General features: G+C 41.6%; 1 long non-coding RNA gene across 1 annotated transcript in view; it reads right to left on the bottom strand.

The window, feature by feature from the left end:
- LOC133550795 (uncharacterized) overlaps positions 1-15,617 on the bottom strand; it is a 21,844-nt gene extending 6,227 nt beyond the window's left edge. Inside the window, exons 1-2 of the long non-coding RNA XR_009806378.1 lie at positions 15,383-15,617; positions 6,320-6,411 (exon numbers count right to left, since the gene is read on the bottom strand). This is a non-coding gene — a long non-coding RNA (uncharacterized LOC133550795). The remainder of the gene's footprint in view (positions 1-6,319; positions 6,412-15,382) is intronic.

The following is a 15,617-nucleotide window of genomic DNA, read 5'->3' as shown; positions in this document are numbered from 1 at the left end:
TTTAGCAGGTGCTATTGTGTATCTTAGTGTGTGACATACATAGACAGTGTTTAGCAGGTGCTTTTGTGTATCTTAGTGTGTGACATACATAGACAGTGTTTAGCAGGTGCTATTGTGTATCTTAGTGTGTGACATCCATGGACAGTGTTTAGCAGGTGCTATTGTGTATCTTAGTGTGTGACATGCATGGACAGTGTTTAGCAGGTGCTATTGTGTATCTTAGTGTGTGACATACATAGACAGTGTTTAGCAGGTGCTATTGTGTATCTTAGTGTGTGACATACGTAGACAGTGTTTAGCAGGTGCTATTGTGTATCTTAGTGTGTGACATCCATGGACAGTGTTTAGCAGTTGCTATTGTGTATCTTAGTGTGTGACATCCATGGACAGTGTTTAGCAGGTGCTATTGTGTATCTTAGTGTGTGACATGCATGGACAGTGTTTAGCAGGTGCTATTGTGTATCTTAGTGTGTGACATGCATGAACAGTGTTTAGCAGGTGCTATTGTGTATCTTAGTGTGTGACATACATAGACAGTGTTTAGCAGGTGCTATTGTGTATCTTAGTGTGTGACATACGTAGACAGTGTTTAGCAGGTGCTATTGTGTATCTTAGTGTGTGACATACATAGACAGTGTTTAGCAGGTGCTTTTGTGTATCTTAGTGTGTGACATACATAGACAGTGTTTAGCAGGTGCTATTGTGTATCTTAGTGTGTGACATCCATGGACAGTGTTTAGCAGGTGCTATTGTGTATCTTAGTGTGTGACATGCATGGACAGTGTTTAGCAGGTGCTATTGTGTATCTTAGTGTGTGACATACATAGACAGTGTTTAGCAGGTGCTATTGTGTATCTTAGTGTGTGACATACATAGACAGTGTTTAGCAGGTGCTATTGTGTATCTTAGTGTGTGACATACGTAGACAGTGTTTAGCAGGTGCTATTGTGTATCTTAGTGTGTGACATCCATGGACAGTGTTTAGCAGGTGCTATTGTGTATCTTAGTGTGTGACATGCATGGACAGTGTTTAGCAGGTGCTATTGTGTATCTTAGTGTGTGACATGCATGAACAGTGTTTAGCAGGTGCTATTGTGTATCTTAGTGTGTGACATACATAGACAGTGTTTAGCAGGTGCTATTGTGTATCTTAGTGTGTGACATGCATGGACAGTGTTTAGCAGGTGCTATTGTGTATCTTAGTGTGTGACATACATAGACAGTGTTTAGCAGGTGCTATTGTGTATCTTAGTGTGTGACATCCATGGACAGTGTTTAGCAGGTGCTATTGTGTATCTTAGTGTGTGACATGCATGGACAGTGTTTAGCAGGTGCTATTGTGTATCTTAGTGTGTGACATGCATGAACAGTGTTTAGCAGGTGCTATTGTGTATCTTAGTGTGTGACATACGTAGACAGTGTTTAGCAGGTGCTATTATGTATCTTAGTGTGTGACATACATAGACAGTGTTTAGCAGGTGCTTTTGTGTATCTTAGTGTGTGACATACATAGACAGTGTTTAGCAGGTGCTATTGTGTATCTTAGTGTGTGACATACATAGACAGTGTTTAGCAGGTGCTATTGTGTATCTTAGTGTGTGACATACATAGACAGTGTTTAGCAGGTGCTATTGTGTATCTTAGTGTGTGACATACGTAGACAGTGTTTAGCAGGTGCTATTGTGTATCTTAGTGTGTGACATACATAGACAGTGTTTAGCAGGTGCTATTGTGTATCTTAGTGTGTGACATACGTAGACAGTGTTTAGCAGGTGCTATTGTGTATCTTAGTGTGTGACATGCATGGACAGTGTTTAGCAGGTGCTATTGTGTATCTTAGTGTGTGACATACATAGACAGTGTTTAGCAGGTGCTATTGTGTATCTTACCGTGTGACATGCATGGACAGTGTTTAGCAGGTGCTATTGTGTATCTTAGTGTGTGACGTCCATGGACAGTGTTTAGCAGGTGCTATTGTGTATCTTAGTGTGTGACATACATAGACAGTGTTTAGCAGGTGCTATTGTGTATCTTAGTGTGTGACATACATAGACAGTGTTTAGCAGGTGCTATTGTGTATCTTAGTGTGTGACATACATAGACAGTGTTTAGCAGGTGCTATTGTGTATCTTAGTGTGTGACATACGTAGACAGTGTTTAGCAGGTGCTATTGTGTATCTTAGTGTGTGACGTCCATGGACAGTGTTTAGCAGGTGCTTTTGTGTATCTTAGTGTGTGACATACATAGACAGTGTTTAGCAGGTGCTATTGTGTATCTTAGTGTGTGACATCCATGGACAGTGTTTAGCAGGTGCTATTGTGTATCTTAGTGTGTGACATGCATGGACAGTGTTTAGCAGGTGCTATTGTGTATCTTAGTGTGTGACATGCATGAACAGTATTTAGCAGGTGCTATTGTGTATCTTAGTGTGTGACATACGTAGACAGTGTTTAGCAGGTGCTATTATGTATCTTAGTGTGTGACATCCATGAACAGTGTTTAGCAGGTGCTATTGTGTATCTTAGTGTGTGACATACATAGACAGTGTTTAGCAGGTGCTATTGTGTATCTTAGTGTGTGACATCCACGGACAGTGTTTAGCAGGTGCTATTGTGTATCTTAGTGTGTGACATACATAGACAGTGTTTAGCAGGTGCTTTTGTGTATCTTAGTGTGTGACATACATAGACAGTGTTTAGCAGGTGCTATTGTGTATCTTAGTGTGTGACATACATAGACAGTGTTTAGCAGGTGCTTTTGTGTATCTTAGTGTGTGACATACATAGACAGTGTTTAGCAGGTGCTATTGTGTATCTTAGTGTGTGACATACATAGACAGTGTTTAGCAGGTGCTATTGTGTATCTTAGTGTGTGACATCCATGGACAGTGTTTAGCAGTTGCTATTGTGTATCTTAGTGTGTGACATCCATGGACAGTGTTTAGCAGGTGCTATTGTGTATCTTAGTGTGTGACATCCATGGACAGTGTTTAGCAGTTGCTATTGTGTATCTTAGTGTGTGACATCCATGGACAGTGTTTAGCAGGTGCTATTGTGAATCTTAGTGTGTGACATGCATGGACAGTGTTTAGCAGGTGCTATTGTGTATCTTAGTGTGTGACATGCATGAACAGTGTTTAGCAGGTGCTATTGTGTATCTTAGTGTGACATACATAGACAGTGTTTAGCAGGTGCTATTGTGTATCTTAGTGTGTGACATGCATGGACAGTGTTTAGCAGGTGCTATTGTGTATCTTAGTGTGTGACATGCATGGACAGTGTTTAGCAGGTGCTATTGTGTATCTTAGTGTGTGACATCCATGGACAGTGTTTAGCAGGTTCTATTGTGTATCTTAGTGTGTGACATGCATGGACAGTGTTTAGCAGGTACTATTGTGTATCTTAGTGTGTGACATGCATGGACAGTGTTTAGCAGGTGCTATTGTGTATCTTAGTGTGTGACATGCATGGACATTGTTTAGCAGGTGCTATTGTGTATCTTAGTGTGTGACATACATAGACAGTGTTTAGCAGGTGCTATTGTGTATCTTACCGTGTGACATGCATGGACAGTGTTTAGCAGGTGCTATTGTGTATCTTAGTGTGTGACGTCCATGGACAGTGTTTAGCAGGTGCTATTGTGTATCTTAGTGTGTGACATCCATGGACAGTGTTTAGCAGGTGCTATTGCGTATCTTAGTGTGTGACATCCATGGACAGTGTTTAGCAGGTGCTATTGTGTATCTTAGTGTGTGACATGCATGGACAGTGTTTAGCAGGTGCTATTGTGTATCTTAGTGTGTGACATCCATGGACAGTGTTTAGCAGGTGCTATTGTGTATCTTAGTGTGTGACATCCATGGACAGTGTTTAGCAGGTGCTATTGTGTATCTTAGTGTGTGACATCCATGGACAGTGTTTAGCAGTTGCTATTGTGTATCTTAGTGTGTGACATCCATGGACAGTGTTTAGCAGGTGCTATTGTGTATCTTAGTGTGTGACATGCATGGACAGTGTTTAGCAGGTGCTATTGTGTATCTTAGTGTGTGACATGCATGAACAGTGTTTAGCAGGTGCTATTGTGTATCTTAGTGTGACATACATAGACAGTGTTTAGCAGGTGCTATTGTGTATCTTAGTGTGTGACATGCATGGACAGTGTTTAGCAGGTGCTATTGTGTATCTTAGTGTGTGACATGCATGGACAGTGTTTAGCAGGTGCTATTGTGTATCTTAGTGTGTGACATCCATGGACAGTGTTTAGCAGGTTCTATTGTGTATCTTAGTGTGTGACATGCATGGACAGTGTTTAGCAGGTACTATTGTGTATCTTAGTGTGTGACATGCATGGACAGTGTTTAGCAGGTGCTATTGTGTATCTTAGTGTGTGACATGCATGGACATTGTTTAGCAGGTGCTATTGTGTATCTTAGTGTGTGACATACATAGACAGTGTTTAGCAGGTGCTATTGTGTATCTTACCGTGTGACATGCATGGACAGTGTTTAGCAGGTGCTATTGTGTATCTTAGTGTGTGACGTCCATGGACAGTGTTTAGCAGGTGCTATTGTGTATCTTAGTGTGTGACATCCATGGACAGTGTTTAGCAGGTGCTATTGCGTATCTTAGTGTGTGACATCCATGGACAGTGTTTAGCAGGTGCTATTGTGTATCTTAGTGTGTGACATGCATGGACAGTGTTTAGCAGGTGCTATTGTGTATCTTAGTGTGTGACATCCATGGACAGTGTTTAGCAGGTGCTATTGTGTATCTTAGTGTGTGACATACATAGACAGTGTTTAGCAGGTGCTATTGTGTATCTTACTGTGTGACATGCATGGACAGTGTTTAGCAGGTGCTATTGTGTATCTTAGTGTGTGACATACATAGACAGTGTTTAGCAGGTGCTATTGTGTATCTTAGTGTGTGACATCCATGAACAGTGTTTAGCAGGTGCTATTGTGTATCTTAGTGTGTGACATGCATGGACAGTGTTTAGCAGGTGCTATTGTGTATCTTAGTGTGTGACATACATAGACAGTGTTTAGCAGGTGCTATTGTGTATCTTAGTGTGTGACATCCACGGACAGTGTTTAGCAGGTGCTAATGTGTATCTTAGTGTGTGACATGCATGGACAGTGTTTAGCAGGTGCTATTGTGTATCTTAGTGTGTGACATCCATGGACAGTATTTAGCAGGTGCTATTGTGTATCTTAGTGTGTGACATCCATAGACAGTGTTTAGCAGGTGCTATTGTGTATCTTAGTGTGTGACATACATAGACAGTGTTTAGCAGGTGCTATTGTGTATCTTAGTGTGTGACATACATGGAGAGTGTTTAGCAGGTGCTATTGTGTATCTTAGTGTGTGACATCCGTGGACAGTGTTTAGCAGGTGCTATTGTGTATCTTAGTGTGTGACATACATAGACAGTGTTTAGCAGGTGCTATTGTGTATCTTAGTGTGTGACATCCACGGACAGTGTTTAGCAGGTGCTATTGTGTATCTTAGTGTGTGACATGCATGGACAGTGTTTAGCAGGTGCTATTGTGTATCTTAGTGTGTGACATCCATGGACAGTGTTTAGCAGGTGCTATTGTGTATCTTAGTGTGTGACATACATAGACAGTGTTTAGCAGGTGCTATTGTGTATCTTAGTGTGTGACATCCACGGACAGTGTTTAGCAGGTGCTATTGTGTATCTTAGTGTGTGACATGCATGGACAGTGTTTAGCAGGTGCTATTGTGTATCTTAGTGTGTGACATACATAGACAGTGTTTAGCAGGTGCTATTGTGTATCTTAGTGTGTGACATGCATGGACAGTGTTTAGCAGGTGCTATTGTGTATCTTAGTGTGTGACATCCATGAACAGTGTTTAGCAGGTGCTATTGTGTATCTTAGTGTGTGACATGCATGGACAGTGTTTAGCAGGTGCTATTGTGTATCTTAGTGTGTGACATACATAGACAGTGTTTAGCAGGTGCTATTGTGTATCTTAGTGTGTGACATTTTGTGATGCAGCAACAAGTCTTGAAAGTCACAGTGTGAGGGTCACCGCACAACAACCCCGGGCAGGTGTGTCTGCTCTCCCTAACCCGTCTCCATGGTTACTCATAATGGGGACCTGCAGGTACGCATTATGATGATGGTCGCCCCACGGCTCCTCACTTTCACTTCGGGTCCATGACCTCTAACACCTAGCCCGGAGTGCATGTCAGGTGACACACACACACACACACACACACACACACACACACACACACACACACACACACACACACACACACACACACACACACACACACACACACACACACCTTTAGAAGGAGCAGGTCAGTCCTCTCCCCTCAGCAAGGTGGTTTTGTCCAATTTGGTTCAGTCCCACTTGTATTTTCTCCCACAAAACCAGCTAGCAGAATGGAAGAATTACATTTAGAAGTAATATACATGCATACATACATGTATATACAACCGAGGTTGCTTTGGTTTCTATGTATATACATGTACATAATGAACATTATATTGTAGGCCTCAAATTTGAACTTTTTCAGGTCAAGGCAAGTGTTGCCTTAAAGGACGGCTCATATTTTAGGGCACCAAGGCAAGTGGGAAAGAAGGAAGGACGGACACGCACACCTGATGGCCATAAGAGGTAACTGCACTTATGTCATCATGTATGAGATCTAGGGCTGCCAATTATGGCCGAAGTAATAATGAAGATGATTGTTATCAATATTGAAATCATGATTAATGATTGTTAGGTGAAGCAGTGTCCATACATTTAAAGACAAATACCTGTTTTTTTTTTTAATCCTTTAATAACATCAACTTGATGATGCCTTCATCTCTATTTTTACATTTTGATAGAGAAGTTATTATTTATTTAGGTGATGTACATTTTTGGCTGAGAGAGCCAAAAATCCAAATATATTTAAAATGTATTTCCGTAATATTTTTCTCAACACTGAACACAACTAAACGCGTGCATTTTTAAGTAAGACCAACATTTGTAGAGTATAACAGGTCCCTTATTTTTTGTGATAACATTGTTATTCTGAAGCTAACTGTGGAGGGGGCGTGGCATGCGGGCCTGCAGCGAAGCGGGGTGTGCCAGGAAAGTAGACGGCCCACCTGAGCCTTGTTATCTAATCACCTGTCGCTCTGTTATACGCAGCAGCCAGGAAGCGAGACGGGGTTGGGGTTGGGGCTGGAGCCAGAGCGCGAGCGAGAACGAAAGAGAAAAAGACAATTGCTGGAAAGCAACTGAGAGTCTTATTTAAAAATAAAACAATATTTAAACCCTGAAACAGGCTCTCATGTCGGTGCTTGGTGGTCTGAAGAACCCCCAGGATTGCAAGTCCCACATTAACCAATAATAAATGAATAACTTCTTACCTTTATGCAACTTCTACAACAGGTGCAGCAGAAAATGAATGTTATTTTTAACACTGTGATTACAAGTGGAATTATTCATTACTTATCGTGTTAAGCAACGTCAGCTCAGATTTATCCGAGAGCCAGGTGCAGTCTTCAAAAGAGCCACATCTGGCTCTAGAACCATAGGTTCCCTACCCCTGATGTAGATCATGGGTGTCAAATTAACATTGGAGCTGGCCCGCTGGTGCTGCTGCAACACCGCTAATACGCATACTTGCCAACCCTCCCCATTTTCCCGGGAGACTCCCAAAGTTCAGTGCTCCTCCCGAAAATCTCCCGGGGGCAACCATTCTCCCGAATTTTTTCCGATTTCCGCCCAGATAACAGTATTGGGCGTAACTGCACTGCCTTTAGCGTTCTCTACAACCTGCCGTCATGTCTGCTTTCCCCTCCATACAATCAACATGCCGGCCAATTCCTATAATACATGCGGCTTGTACACACACATGAGTGAATGAAAGGCATACTTGGTCCACAGCCATACAGGTCACACTGAGGGTGGGCATATAAACAACTTTAACACTGTGTTACAAATATGTGCCACGCTGTGAAGCCACGCCAAACAAGGATGTCAAACACATTTTGGGAGAACATCCGCACCGTAACACAAAAGAACAAATACCCAGCGTCCCTTCCAGGACCCCCCCACTACCACCAAACCCCGGCCACCTTATTGTTATTTTATACTCAAACGTATTAGCCTGTGGAAAAAGTTAATGTTGAAATTTACCTCATAAGGCTGCAAAGAGAAGAGGCATTACATTTTGTATTTACATTTTATTTACCGTATTTTTCGGAGTATAAGTCGCACCTGCCGAAAATGCATAATAAAGAAGGAAAAAAAACATATATAAGTCGCATTTTTGGGGGGAAATGTATTTGATAAAAGCCAACAGCAATAATAGACATTTGAAAGGCAATTTAAAATAAATACAGAATAGTGAACAACAGGCTGAATAAGTGTAGGTTATATGAGGCATAAATAAGCAACTGCTATGTTAACCTAACCCAGGGGTCGGGAACCTTTTTGGCTGAGAGAGCCAAAATGCCAAATATTTCAGAACGTATTTCCGTAAGAGCCATATAATATTTTTTTTAAACACAGAACACAAATAAACGCATGCATTCTTAAGTAAGACCAACATATATAGAGTATAATAGGTCTGTAATAACATTGTTATTCTGAAGCTAACTGTGGAGGGGGGCGTGGCCTGAGGGCCAGCAGCAAACCGGGGTGTGCCAGGACTGGCCTCGAAATCAGCGACAGGTGCGTAGACGGCCCACCTGGGCCTTGCTATCTGATCACTTGTCGCTCTGTTATAAGCAACAGCCAGGGGGAGAGGTGAAGTTGGGGCTGGAGCCAGAGCGCGAGCAAGAACGAAAGAGAAAAATACAATTGCTAGAAAGCAAAATGAGAAACAATATTGTAACCCTAAAACAGGCTCTCATGTCGGTGCTTGGGGGTCTGAAGAACCCCCAGGAGGGCAAGCCCCACACTAACCAATAATAAATAAATAATTTCTTACTATTAACGCAACTTCTTGAACAGGTGCGGTAGAAACGGATGGATGTATCAAAATGCATGAGAATGCTTTATATTTTGAACATTATTTTTAACAATGTAATCACAAGTGGAATTATTCATTACTTATCGTGTTAAGCAATGTCAATTCAGATTTATCTGAGAGCCAGGTGCAGTCATCAAAAGAGCCACATCTGGCTCTAGAACCATAGGTTCCCTACCCCTGACCTAACATATTATGTAAGTCATTCAAATAACTATAACATATAGAACATGCTATACGTCACTCCTAATCCATTAATCCCATGAAATCTTATACTTCTAGTCTCTTACGTGAATGAGATAAATAATATTGGATATTTTACAGTAATGTGTTAATAATTTCACACATAAGTCGCTCCTGAGTATAAGTTGCATTTCGAACTATGAAAAAAACTGCGACTTATAGTCCGAAAAATACGGTAATATACCATTGATGTTTTTTTGAAAGTTGATTTTGCATTATTAAGTTATATAAGTGTTGCTTGTTCCATATTTAGTGTCAAAGCAAATCATTGTAGCAAACTGAGCAATAATTAAGGTTTTATTTGTGCACTTTCTCTTGCTACTGACCTCATGGTAAACTACCGACCGGTGTCTCACCTTCCCTTTATTTCAAAAATCCTCGAAAAAATTGTTGCGTAGCAGTTAAATGAAGAATTAGCGTCAATTAGCGAAAAAATTGTTGCGGAGCAGTTAAATGAAGAATTAGCGTCTAACAATCTATGTGAAACCTTTCAATCGGGTTTCAGGGCAAATCACTCCACGGAGACAGCCCTCGCAAAAATGACTAATGATCTATTGCTAACACTGGATTCTGATGCGTCATCTATGTTGCTGCTCCTCGATCTTAACGCTGCTTTCGATACCGTCGATCACAATATTTTATTAGAACGTATCAAAACACGAATTGGTATGTCAGACTTAGCCCTGTCTTGGTTTAACTCTTATCTTACTGATAGGATGCAGTGCGTCTCCCATAACAATGTGACCTCGGACTACGTTAAGGTAACGTGTGGAGTTCCCCAGGGTTCGGTCCTTGGCCCTGCACTCTTCAGCATCTACATGCTGCCGCTAGGTGACGTCATACGCAAATACGGTGTTAGCTTTCACTGCTATGCTGATGACACCCAACTCTACATGCCCCTAAAGCTGACCAACACGCCGGATTGTAGTCAGCTGGAGGCGTGTCTTAATGAAATTAAACAATGGATGTCCGCTAACTTTTTGCAACTCAACGCCAAAAAAACGGAAATGCTGATTATCGGTCCTGCTAGACACCGACCTCTATTTAATAATACAACTCTAACATTTGACAACCAAACAATTAAACAAGGCGACACGGTAAAGAATCTGGGTATTATCTTCGACCCAACTCTCTCCTTTGAGGCACACATTAAAAGCGTTACTAAAACGGCCTTCTTTCATCTCCGTAATATCGCTAAAATTCGCTCCATTTTGTCCACTAAAGACGCCGAGATCATTATCCATGCGTTTGTTACGTCTCGCCTCGACTACTGTAACGTATTATTTTCGGGTCTCCCCATGTCTAGCATTAAAAGATTACAGTTGGTACAAAATGCGGCTGCTAAACTTTTGACAAGAACAAGAAAGTTTGATCACATTACGCCTGTACTGTATATACCTTTATATACATATATACATACATATATACCTATACTGTATATACCTTTATATACATACATACATACATACATATATACCTATACTGTATATACCTTTATATACATATATACCTATACTGTATATACCTTTATATACATATATACATACATATATACCTATACTGGCTCACCTGCACTGGCTTCCTGTGCACTTAAGATGTGACTTTAAGGTTTTATTACTTACGTATAAAATACTACACGGTCTAGCTCCATCCTATCTTGCCGATTGTATTGTACCATATGTCCCGGCAAGAAATCTGCCTTCAAAGGACTCCAGCTTATTAGTGATTCCCAAAGCCCAAAAAAAGTCTGCGGGCTATAGAGCGTTTTCATTTCGGGCTCCAGTACTCTGGAATGCCCCCCCGGTAAAAGTTCGAGATGCCACCTCAGTAGAAGCATTTAAGTCTCACCTTAAAACTCATTTGTATACTCTAGCCTTTAAATAGACTCCCTTTTTAGACCAGTTGATCTGCCGTTTCTTTTCTTTTTCTCCTATGTCCCACTCTCCCTTGTGGAGGGGGTCCGGTCCGATCCGGTGGCCATGTACTGCTCGCCTGCGTATCGGCTGGTGGACATCTCTGCGCTGCTGATCCGCCTCCGCTTGGGATGGTTTCCTGCTGGCTCCGCTGTGAACGGGACTCTCGCTGCTGTGTTGGATCCGCTTTGGACTGGACTCTCGCGACTGTGTTGGATCCATTATGGATTGACCTTTCACAGTATCATGTTAGACCATTGCTTTCCTCCTCTCCAAGGTTCTCATAGTCATCATTGTCACCGACGTCCCACTGGCTGTGAGTTTTCCTTGTCCTTATGTGGGCCTACCGAGGATGTCGTAGTGGTTTGTGCAGCCCTTTGAGACACTAGTGATTCAGGGCTATATAAGTAAACATTGATTGATAAATGTCTAATGATAATGTCAATGAGGGATTTTTAATCACTGCTATATTGAAATTATAACTAATATTGATACTGTTGTTGATAATATTCAATTTTGTTTCACTACTTTTGGTTTGTTCTGTGTCGTGTTTGTGTCTCCTCTCAATTGCTCTGTTTATTGCAGTTCTGAGTGTCGCTGGCTCAGGTTTGGTTTTGGAATCGGATTGCATTGTTATGGTGTTGCTGTGTAGTGGTTTGTTGGATTGATAAAAAGAAAAAAATAATAATTTAAAAATGAGAATCGATTCTGAATTGCACAACATATATGCGATTCGTATTCGAATGTTTTTTTTTTTTTTTTTTTTTACCATTAATGCGACTTCTTGAACAGGTGCGGTAGGAACCAGATGGATGGATTCAAATGAATGAGAATGTTTTATATTTTGAACGTTATTTTTTACACTGTGATTACCAGTGGAATTATTAATTACTTACCGTGTTAAGCAATGTCAGCTAAGATGTATCTGAGAGCCAGGTGCAGTCATCAAAAGAGACACATCTGGCTCTAGAGCCACAGGTTCCCTACCCCTGCATTAAAGTGTTAAAAAAAATTAATTATACATTTTTTTAGTGTTTACTTTTAACACAATAATCTCGAGATCGACTTCAGATCTATCCGTCAAATATAGGTTTTATTGTTGTTTATGTTTTTTTGTTTGTTCATTTTAGGCCTTTCTTTAAAAAAAACAGCTCAGTTTTTAATATGGCAAACACAAAATATGCAACATTTCCCCCCCAAAAAATATCTCAAAGTGGAATATTTAATGTGACGTAATTGGAGCCCTGAATAGCTCAATAATTCATAACGACATTGATTTTGATTCATTATTATTTTTAAAGAAAGAAACAGCCTGCGTGGCAGCTTTGTGTTTTTAGACTAAACATTGCAACATTTTCTTGTTACATTTCACCCGTTTGCACTTTTATCGCACTTTATATGTTTAAAAAATTGTTTCAATCTTATTTTTAAAATGTGCCGCGGGGGCCGTTAAAAAATTACCTGTGGGCCGCAATTGGCCCCCGTGCTGCACTTTGGACACCCCTGCTATACACAAACACACAGAAATAATCCCTCATATGCAAAAACCTGTGTCCATCATCAATCAATCAATGTTTATTTATATAGCCCCAAATCACAAATGTCTCAAAGGACTGCACATATCATTACGACTACAACATCCTCGGAAGAACCCACAAAAGGGCAAGGAAAACTCACATCCAGTGGGTAGGGAGAATTCACATCCAGTGGGACGCCAGTGACAATGCTGACTATGAGAAACCTTGGAGAGGACCTCAGATGTGGGCAACCCCTCCCCCCCCTCTGGGGACCGAAAGCAATGGATGTGGAGCGGGTCTAACATGATACTGTGAAAGTTTAATCCATAGTGGCTCCAACACAGCTGCGAGAGTTCAGTTCAAAGCGGATCCAAGACAGCAGCGAGAGTCCCTTCCACAGGAAACCATCTCAAGCGGAGGCAGCTCAGCAGCGTAGGGATGTCCCCAACCGATACACAGGCGAGCGGTCCATCCTGGGTCTCGACTCTGGACTGCCAGTACTTCATCCATGGTCATCGGACCGGACCCCCTCCACAAGGGAGGGGGTGACATAGGAGAAAGAAAAGAAGCGGCAGATCAACTGCTCTAAAAAGGAGGTCTATTTAAAGGCTAGAGCAGGGGTGCCCATTATGTCGATCGCGAGCTACCAGTCGACTGCGGGGGGTGTGTCAGTCGATCTCCAGCCAGGCTTTTAAAAAAAATAGACCTAAAAATTAGTGATCATCAATCTTCACCAAGACGTCACTTAAATGACATTCACGGTACCGGAGGGTCTTGTGAGATGACGCCGGCTGCTGCAAGATCATTATTATGAAAATATGACCGAGAGGAAGGCGAGAAACACTTTTTATTTCAACAGACTCTCGCGCCGTACCTTCCGTCAAAACTCTAAAGGCCAACTGCACATTTCCTATCTTCACAATAAAATCCCTGCTCCATGCTGCCTGCGCTAACTAAATACAGAGTCTCGGAAAGCTGGCGTGCACAAGCGATCCCTCAGAAAGCTGGCGTGCACATCACTTGTGCACGCCAGCTTTCCGAGACTCTTATTTTGTTAGCGCAGGCAGCATGAAGCAGGGCTTTTATTGTGAAGATAGGAAATGTGCAGTCGGCCTTTAGAGTTTTGACGGAAGGGACGGCGCGAAAGTCTGTTGAAATAAACAGTGTTTCTCGCCTTCCTCTCTGTCATTTTTTCTTAATAATGAACTGGCAGCAGCCAGCGTCATCTCACAAGACCCTCGGGTGCCGTGAATGTCAATCAAGCAAGCTATGGAATTTGCCGCCAATGTTTTTCTTGTAAAGTGTATGGAAGCTGGATGAATTAGATGCCAAAAACCAACCACTTTCATGTGGTATTGTACAGAAAGGACAACTTTTTTTCTCCTCCATTTGAAAATGTGGGCGTTATCATCATTACTGTCTGATTCCAATCAATGCAAGTCATCAGAATCAGGTAATACACCAACTTATATTCTTGTCTTTGTGAAAGAAATACATCTATATGTGTTACACATGCTTTTATTATCATTAAACACAATTAACTTGTTTACAAAAATGTCTCTTTCATAAATAAATAAATATAAATGATATATATAAATGAGGTAGATCCCCTCGAGTTGGTCAATTGAAAAGTAGCTCGCATGCAGAAAAAGTGTGGGCACCCCTGATCTAGAGCATACAGATGAGTTTTAAGGTGAGACTTAAATGCTTCTACTGAGGTGGAGTCTCGAACTGTTACCGGGAGGGCATTCCAGAGTACTGGAGCCCGAACGGAAAACGCTCTATAGCCCGCAGACTTTTTTTGGGCTCTAGGAATCACTAATAAGCCGGAGTCTTTTGAACGCAGATTTCTTGCCGGGACATATGGTACAATACAATCGGCAAGATAGGCTGGAGCTAGACCGTGTAGTATTTTATACGTAAGTAGTAAAACCTTAAAGTCACATCTTAAGTGCACAGGAAGCCAGTGCAGGTGAGCCAGTATAGGTATATACGTATGTATAGGTATATACAGTATAGGAATATATGTATGTATATAAAGGTATATACAGTATAGGTATATATGTATGTATATATGTATATAAAGGTATATACAGTACAGGCATAATATGATCAAACTTTCTTGTTCTTGTCAAAAGTCTAGCAGCCGCATTTTGTACCAACTGTAATCTTTTAATGCTAGACATGGGGAGACCCGAAAATAATACGTTACAGTAATCGAGACGAGACGTAACAAACGCATGGATAATGATCTCGGCGTCTTTAGTGGACAAAATGGAGCGAATTTTAGCGATATTACGGAGATGAAAGAAGGCCGTTTTAGTAACGCTTTTAATGTGTGACTCAAAGAGAGTTGGGTCGAAGATAATACCCAGATTTTTTACCGAGTCACCTAGTTTTATTATTTGGTTGTCAAATGTTAAAGTTGTATTATTAAATAGAGGTCGGTGTCTAGCAGGACCGATAATCAGCATTTCCGTTTTTTTGGCGTTAAGTTGCAAAAAATTAGCGGACATCCATTGTTTAATTTCATTAGGACACGCTTCCAACAGACTACAGTCCGGCGTGTTGGTCAGCTTTAGGGGCATGTAGAGTTGGGTGTCTTCAGCATAGCAGTGAAAGCTAACACCGTATTTGCGTATCATGAGCGCATTGTTCGGTCCAAATGGTTGAGTTATGTGAGGCAGGGAAGTCTTTCTACTCACCGAGTGCAGCGTGAGAGGATGAGGAGAGCGGGGAGATGTCAGCAGGCTGGCTGTCGTCCTTCTCTGACGTGACCACACTCCCACCTTGACGACGGTTTGTCATAGAACTGAGTAAACGAGACTTTTCCCTCCCTAACCAGGACGTGTGCCTCGCACTCATAGACATGTTGGAAGGGGAGGCAGCATGGAGCGCTACTGTCTACTGGCGCTGACGAGACGCGGGGACGCCATCTTG

This window comes from Nerophis ophidion, linkage group LG04, assembly GCF_033978795.1.
Source record: "Nerophis ophidion isolate RoL-2023_Sa linkage group LG04, RoL_Noph_v1.0, whole genome shotgun sequence".
Taxonomy (NCBI): domain Eukaryota; kingdom Metazoa; phylum Chordata; class Actinopteri; order Syngnathiformes; family Syngnathidae; genus Nerophis; species Nerophis ophidion.
The sequence above is the reverse complement of the archived record's forward strand: the minus strand, read 5'-3'. Positions and strand labels throughout refer to the sequence as shown.